This window comes from Sorex araneus, chromosome 5 (assembly GCF_027595985.1).
Source record: "Sorex araneus isolate mSorAra2 chromosome 5, mSorAra2.pri, whole genome shotgun sequence".
Lineage (NCBI taxonomy): Eukaryota > Metazoa > Chordata > Mammalia > Eulipotyphla > Soricidae > Sorex > Sorex araneus.
Window position 1 is genome coordinate 126345124 of NC_073306.1, and position 7406 is coordinate 126352529.

The window sequence follows — 7406 nt, forward strand, 5'->3', positions numbered from 1 at the left end:
TCCTGAGTGCAGAGCCAGGAGTAACCCCTGTGCATCACCCCAAAAAGCAAAAAAAATTTTTTTAAGTTTTTTTTTAAATCTATAGCAGTGTTTTTTGATCTTCCTTCCGCCATGGCCCCCTTCCAACCTTATTTCCTTTCTAAGGCCCCCTGTCTCATCAGTTGCCCCCTCAGTCTTACACTACAGCCCCCCCCCCATTTATGGAACTTTCACCTGTAGCTTCTTGGAATATCCTGGTGCCCACAGGTGGATGGAGGAGGTGTATGCCCCCAGCTGACTCACTCCCCTGCTGCTTTGCACCCAGCAGTCCACTCAGTTCTCCCAGGCCGAGCACAGCCTTCTGCACATTCTCCCCTGGTCTGTTCCAAACATGAGTGCCGCCCTCCAAAACCTTGTCCGCCTACCAGCCACTCCATAGGTAATCCAGCGGAAAACAGTCCGGCTCGTTCTGTTTCCAAAAATGGCCTTTGTGTAAGAAGTATTTTTACTGGACTGCACAGAGAGACATTTCACCCAGGATCCTAATAGCAAGTCTTCCTGCAGCCTCCCAGACCCGAGATAACAGCAAGCTGGGAGCAGGGGACAAGCGAGCTCACAAGGGCCGGTTCCCGGGCTTGAGCAGCCAAGACGGTGCGCGGTTCTTCAGACCGTTTTCACAGCAGATGAAGTGTTGATAAATCGTTATTCCTACGAGCCAAAACAACAGAGCTAATAACTCGAGGCAGAATGAGAATGTGTTTGTTTACACGAACATGAAGAATGAATGCTACAATTTTTTTTTGGATGGAAAGTCGGAGAAAATGACCATCTGGGAACACAGAAATCATCTGATCTCAGGACCTTTCTCCGGACCAGCAGATTTAGGAATTGGTGTGAGGACAGACGGTGCCCCGTGCTATGGGGAGGGGGCAAAGGGCAGGGGAGACTGAGTTCTTCCTTTCTCCCGGAGCCCCTTTGATCACTGTCTGCTCCTGAAGCTCAAAGGCTGTGCACCTTGGAGATTTCCCACTTGCCTTTTTGTCTCTGCCTTACTGAAATGTTTGATCCAGGCACAGGGCTAAAAGCCTTGAGTGTGTATGTGCTCCCCTGCGATTCTCTCGTGATTTCCCACTTCGCAGGGGGAGGAGACCGAGGTTCACAGGGGGTTGGTTTTACATCCTGCAGCCCCTCGACATCTGGGCCTTTTAAAATCACTCAAATCGTGCCTCCGTCCATTGGACCAAAGACATCAGAACTAGGGAACTTCAAGTCCTACCATCTCAGCTTCTTTTTTTACTTTGCAGACATTTCAACAGAGCATGGCTAGTAGGCAAAAAAATCCATAAATTCCATTTACCCACAAGCCAGGACTCCTGTAATAAGTTCTGGGCCAGGGGCTCCTCAGAATGGAAGGATGTGATGTTATTGTGCAGGTTGATTTTGTTTCTTTGAGGCTGTGCTTTCTAGACCTCCCAGGCCTTCCCTGCCCCAGGAAGAACTGGAAGGTGACAAGACAAGGGAGCCCCCGAGGTCCCCAGACTGGCCCAGATGGATGCTCTTTGATATCCAACTGGTGTGAGAGTCTCTGCCTTGAAACAAGAAATTTCTGGGGCTGGAGCGATAGTACAGCAGGTAGGGCATTTGCCTTGCATGCAGCTGATCTGGGTTCGATTCCTGGCATTTCATATGGTCCCCTGTGCACCGCCAGGAGTAATTTCTGGGTGCAGAACCAGGACTTACCCCTGAGCCTCGCTGGGTGTGACCCAAAAAGAAAAACAAAAATCAAGAGACTTCTAGTTCCCCTTCCCCAGGAGAACAGTGAGGGCCCAGGAATACGCTAGAACAGCATCCTTCAACCTGTGCCCACCTGAGGACTGGCACGGGTGGGAGGAGATCAACTCAGCCTGAGTGTTACTGCTGGGGGTTTTGTCACTCCTCACTCAGCAGGTGTCTTCCCTCTGGAGAGGACTCAAAAGAAAAACAAATCAGGAATTGACAAATGTTAAATATTTCCCTCCTGCTAATCGTGCTCCACCCCGCCTCGCTCTTCTCCTCTGACTCTTCTAACGTGAATTTATTTTCTATTTGAAAGCCAATCTCGCTGGCTATTAGACATTCTCCCCGCTGTCACTGTCAGTAAATTATTAAACAGCTGACCCAGCTTTGTTTTAAAATGATTCTCTGATGAAGCCCGGGGATCCGTTGGCCGTGAATACAGAATGGCACCATGGTCTCCACAGACCGGGAGTGAGTCCTATTGACTCCCTGTAACAAAACGTGTCTGCAGTTAGCAGCCAGGACTGGAGTGGGACTGCAGTGACAGGAGACGCCGGTCGCTCATTTCCATGAAGTTCTCTCTACTCACTGGCCTCCGAACTCAGGGAAGAAGGCGAAGATTCCAGAGCATGGCACGAAATTGCTGACAAAGTTGTCTCTTGTCAACCCCCACCTGCCCCTTGTCTTACCCGCCCCAGCTTCCACGTACCTGTAGGGATTCTCCTCTGTGGTGTCAGGGCGCAGCTGCTTTTGAGTGAATTTTTGTTTCACGCAAAGGAAGCCTGATCGGAAGGAAATGATTCCCCCTGTTTGTGTCTCCAGATGACGCTGTCGTTCCTCCCTCGTGGGCTCCAGCAGGAACCCCGAAGGTGAAGCAGAGTAGTGCCTGGTGGGTGGTCCACAGAGCAGGCTGGGCATGTGTTTCCCTGCCCCCCACCGTCCCCTACTTCCCCCTCATGTTCTAGGTAGACAGATTCATCTCAAAGTCCCCTGAGCCAAAGAGGAAAGACGTTTATCGCCTTACCTCACTGAACAGTGCTCATTTCATCATGGCCTTCTAAGGAAAAAGCAAACTGCTTCAGCTATTTGCAACAGAGGGGATTCCGTTCAGGAGACCGACTGAGGGGAGGAGAGACTGAGTGCCCAATTAGGGACAGGAATGTCCTCAGAAACAGCACCCAAGGAGGCCAGAGCAATTATATGGCAGGTCGGGTGCTTGCCTTGCATGCAGCCAACCCCGGGTTCCATCCGTGGCATCCCAGATGGTCCCCTGAGCGCTGCCAGGAATGATCCCTGAGTGCAGAGTCAAGAGTAACTCTGAGCAGCACTGGGTGTGCAAAAAAAGAAACAGTCTCAAGCCTCAACAGCAGTGTTCCCTGCCAGGAGTGTGGCCCCCAAACAAAAATAATACATAAGAACAAGAAGGTGGTAGGAACTCACAACGGTGGGTGCACTGCACTTGGGCTGAGAGCTTTCACTTTCGAGGGAACAGACCTTTATCTAATTCTTGTTTACTGGGAGAACACAAGGCTTCACCAGTATTTCAAAGTATAAATGCATAAGGGCCAGAGAAATAGTACTGGGGTCAAGGCACTTGCTTTGTACGGGGTGGACCCCAGTTCAATCTCTGGCACCACAGATGGTCCCAAGATCACCACTGGGAGTGATCCCTGAGCACAGAGTGAGGAGTAAGCCCCCAGAACTGCCATATGTGGTCCCCAAACCAAAAATAATAATAAAATATAAATGCATGGAAATTTACAACCTCTTTTTTATTTTAAATTTTATTTTTGTAAATTTTTTCCTAGTAATTTAATACATTCTATATTCCAACACCACTCCCATCACCCATGACACCTTCTCACCACCATTATTTCTAATTTTCCCAACCACCACCCAAGCCTACCCCAATTCCAGGCCCTAAGTAATTTATTTTATATTGCTTGTTATGAATAATCTGCTAAAAATTATCCCCAGAATAATTTCTTAGGAGAAAGTGTGTGAAGATTGTTGAATCCCAACCCGGAGCCATTAAGCCCTTGTAGAAGAGATTACTAACATATTGTTACAGGTTGAGCCTTGTAAGCTAATTTTTTTTCTTATCAATATCATAGGTGCTTTCTACTTTACACCCCATCCAATGTGGTGTGCTATTTCTGGTACATCAGTGGTACAGGGTATGCGATGTCATGCAGCTGTGTACTCCAGGAATTCTAAACTTTTAAATAAGGTGATACAGCTGGAGTTAAATTTTTAACTGAATGGTGACTTTGGGTCCGGAGATATCTCTGCAGCTTATTGGTCTCTTCTAAGATTTATTTGTGAGTCTCCAGATCATGGCCATGAATGAGCTTATATGGCACCAGAGGCAGTTCATGGGCATGACTGCCAGGCTCCCAGAAGAACAGGGGAATGGGCGGAGGTCACCCATCCCTGACTTCGTGAGATCCTGGAGATTTCAGTCACAAAACCCTCATACCTGAGTTTTTTCAACAGATTCATTCATGCTTGAGGCCTGTCCCAAGCCTGTGGAGATGGGCGGGCAGTGAGCAGGGTGGGAATTGAAAGTTTACAACCTCTTAATATGCAAATTTCTCCCCTCTGATAGAATTCAAGAAAAAAAAATCAGGAAAAGACAAAGGTGAGCTATTTCCTTACTGGTTAAAATACTGACAGCAGCAGGGGGGGGCAGGAGAGATGTGTAGAAGATGGAACACGTGCTGGAAGCTGGAAAAATCACCCAATGCAGAGCAGGAGGAGAAATTTCTTCCTTGGCTCTCTCCTCTGTGCTTCGGCACATCATCGCTGCCTCCCATCAGCCACGCCCGGCTGAACACTCACACTACCAGGAGTCTGGGAACATGCAGCCTCAAGATGATGAGTTCCAGACTTAACCATGAGAAACGAATCCTCTCTCCATGAGCAGGGTCCCCATCTGAAGTGGTTTGCCCTCACTTGCTTACCCTTGCCCTGTCCTTCTCTCCCCAGAGGCCGTGATCAGCCCTGACTGTGGTCATGAGAAGTTTCAGGAGTCCTGACTGGGATGTGGATGTTGGTCCTTCCATTATTGCTCTGTACTTCCCGAGAATGTCCCCCGAGGCTTCTGTTAAGAACCGAAATATCCAGCATGAAGCTGTCGGCCTGGGGATGGGTTTCTAAATGCCATGTGAGGAGGTAATGGGGTCAGGGAGACCCCAGGAGTAATTCAAGAAAAGCAAGCACTGCATTCACTTGGCTTCCCTTGAAAAGCAGGTACTGAATTGTTCAACGAGGCCCAAGCACAGAGGCTAGTTCGGATAAGTCAGTCCAGTATTTTAATGCATGATCCTATGTCGAAGCAGGCTCTGAACGCAAGACTCTGAGGAGAGGCTGTTGTGGAGAGACTAAGCTATCAAGAGCCGGTGCCCCTCATCCTCAAAGGGTTCAGCCACCCGCCATGCCTTTCTCCTCAATCCAGGGGGCCTCAGGTGAGAGCACTTCCTGTCTATGGGGGAAAGAGTTCAGCCTGCAGAACCAGCCTCTTGATAAGGCAGTAATTACTGAAGTCACTTTAGGCAATACAGAGGCATTAAAAAAAAAAATTTGTTATTATTCAAAGACCTGATTAGTTATATAGCCCATGAATCAGAGGCCAAGGAGGGAGAAAACAGGGTGGAAACGGTTACCATGTCAGGGCGAAGGGAGGGTTCGGCCACTTTCCAGAGGAGAGCCAATCTCCATGACTGGGTAGTTAGAGTTTTGTGTCCTGCGGGTCACTGGACTGGGTGTTAGGGGACACGGGTTCCCGGCCTGTCCTCTCTACCACCCCACGATGTCCTGGACCAATTCTTTTTTCTGTGAAAGTAGTGGGGCCCGGGTTGAGAGGGAGTAAAGGGGCAGCAATGGCTGGTGTCTGGGACCCTGTCATCACTCTGAAATGTGTTCATCAGACAATGGGCTTGTGGAGGCCCTGAGGGAGCTTGTTGTGGGACAATGACAACCCAGGGAAAGTGGATGATAAGGGAAGGGATTTCATCGGGGTGGGGGGGGGGTGGGAAGCCTTCCGGAAGTTGATGAGGAGGGGAACAGACTGGAAGGCAGAGACAACCCGAGACATACTGGGCAGATGGGTTTGTGCCTCAGTAAATCTGTGTGAGGGTGAGGGAAAACCAAGGCCACTCACCCAGTGCCTCACATCTCCCTGTGACCCCAGGTCTGCCTTGAAGGAACCAGCCAGAGCAAGGAGGCCTTGCCCAGATGACAGCCACTGATGGGTATGTTTGGATGATGACACTAGAATATTCTGGAAGCAGAGACACTGTCCAGTTTGATCCTCTCTGGCCCCTAGCTGTGAGACTTTCTCCTCAAGTGTGTGGGATTGGTGGCGTTGGTCAGACCGTGATTGTCTTACCTCAGACCAAATCTGCCACACCCAACCTAGTACCCCGAGTTCTGTCATATGGTGTTTGTCATATGAGAAATTTCCTCTCAACATTGGGACAGGGGACAATGGAGTCCCTCCAGGAGCTCACGATGCAGCCCTGCCTGGGCACCCTGCCCCTACCCCCACCCCCTAGCTCTGAGCTCAGCGCATCACTAAGAGCATGAGCCCTGCAGCCCCGTTATCTGGCTTAACCCCCTGCTCAGACACTGGTGAAGGAACCGGCGTTAGAACCATATGACTGAAGCCCAATCATGAATAACTCTGCAACTGTGTGTCTCACTGTGGTTCAATTAAGAAAAACAAATAAATTACTTTAAAAAAAAAAAACCCTGCTCCATCGCTCACTGGACCATGGCCTTGGCTGGGTCACAGTGCCTTCTCATGCCTCTGTTTCTCTCTATGTCAAATGCTTTTTGTTATGGAAATTAAAGTGAGGTGCCGGAACATGGTAGATGTAATAGAGAAATAAACAAGTATGTTACTTAATATAGTAATTCTTGGGATCACTAAGTCAATGATGGTTGGAGGGACCGCTCAGGATGGAAGACATGTGCTGAAAGTAGACAAAGGACCAAACATGATGGCCTCTCGTTATCTGTATTCCACACCTTAATACCCAAAAGTAGAGAGAGAATAAGAGGGAATTGTTTGCCATAGAGGCAAGGATAGGGTGGGACGAGTTGGGGAGGAGGGATACTGGGGACATTTGTGGCGGAAAATATACACTGGTGGAGGGTGGGTGTTCGATCATGTATGACTGAAACTCAAAAAGTTTTATAACTGTAGCTCATGGTGATTCAATAAAAAATAATTATATAAATATATATATATATATATATATATTCATTCTCAGCCGGGGTCCCCTGTGGACTCCCAGGATATTCCAAGGGAGCCACGGATAAGAGTCATATCAATGGAGGGTCACCAAAGGACACTTGGGAGCCAATCAGTGGGGGCCTGGGGGCTACAAAGGAAGGAAACAAGGTTGGCAGGGAGCCCCTGTAGGAAAAAGATTCAGTACATCTTTCTTTGGTTCCGTAGGATTCAGTTGCCCCATGACTGAAATGGAATGATATTCCTTATTCATTTATTCAACCAATATTTACATAGGTCCTGTTCCGTGCCAGTCACGGCTGTGGGGGCTGCAGATGCCACACTAGAGCAAGTTTCCCGGCCTCTGAAAGTTTCTGTCCTCCTGAGTGGTGGGCACAGGACAACCCAGTAAACA

General features: G+C 48.8%; 1 long non-coding RNA gene across 2 annotated transcripts in view; it reads left to right on the forward strand.

The window, feature by feature from the left end:
* The window catches only part of LOC129405144 (uncharacterized), an 11736-nt gene extending 4894 nt beyond the window's left edge, over window positions 1-6842 (forward strand). For both annotated transcript variants that reach the window (XR_008630362.1, XR_008630363.1), the window contains exons 3-5: window positions 4744-5007; window positions 5097-5222; window positions 5948-6842. This is a non-coding gene — a long non-coding RNA (uncharacterized LOC129405144). The remainder of the gene's footprint in view (window positions 1-4743; window positions 5008-5096; window positions 5223-5947) is intronic.
* The last annotated feature ends 564 nt before the right edge of the window (window positions 6843-7406 follow it).